Source organism: Tasmannia lanceolata, unplaced genomic scaffold (assembly GCF_043159265.1).
Source record: "Tasmannia lanceolata isolate RefF3 unplaced genomic scaffold, GAP_Taslan_0.1 ptg000702l, whole genome shotgun sequence".
Lineage (NCBI taxonomy): Eukaryota > Viridiplantae > Streptophyta > Magnoliopsida > Canellales > Winteraceae > Tasmannia > Tasmannia lanceolata.
This window is the reverse complement of record NW_027519372.1, coordinates 14,835-15,734: the sequence shown is the minus strand read 5'-3', so window position 1 is coordinate 15,734 and position 900 is coordinate 14,835.

Here is a 900-nt window from a genome sequence, read left to right as displayed (position 1 = left end):
TATTTTGCATGGTCCAATCATTGATCCCGGAAATTTCTACAATAAATTAGGTAGGTAGCTAATATAGTTAGTATAGTATAGTTCCCTATCCACGATTCTGATATTGTACTGGAATAATTGTACTGGAATATAGGAGGAATCGAATTCCCTGGACGGGTAAAAGTATAAAGAGTGGGATTATTTGATTGATATCAGCGGATCAAATGAGTTCTTCATTCATTCATTGAATGATAAATGACTACAAGTGAAGGAGATACACGATTTAAATAATGGAAGATCCAATATTTCAAAATTGTATCTAGAATGACTGGAAAGGTAGAAACAAGACCAGATATAATTTGATCGTTATGGGAAAATCCAAAATCTTTGTAGATCGAGCCAATCATTAGTTCCCAACCATAAGGCGAGTGGAATCCGATACATAAATCAGTTAATAAAAGAATAGAAAAAGCTTTTATTGTGTCACTTAAGTTATAGAGGAATTCCTGAACCCAAGAATTCAAAATGAGAAGTTCTTCATTACCCAGAATAGAATAACCGCTTAGAATAGCGAAACAGATTATATTTGCCGAGAAATCCAAAATGATATGGATATGATCTTCATTGTGCATTTTGATCAATTGTATCGTTTCTTTGTGGATTCCTATACGAAACTTTTGTATCTGTGTCTCCTGGTAGTCCTTTATCATTTCGTCCAACAGGAATAGTTCTTCTAATTCTATGAATCTTTCTAGAACGTTATTTTCTTGAATATCATTCAAAAAAGTTTCGGATTGCCTGGTATTCCACCAATGAGTAACCCAAGGTTCCAGACTTTTATTAAATGAGAGAGAGATCCACCAGGGCAAAAAGACTATAGATGCAAGATATGGGAGGGGAGTCAATGCTTTTTTCTTTTTT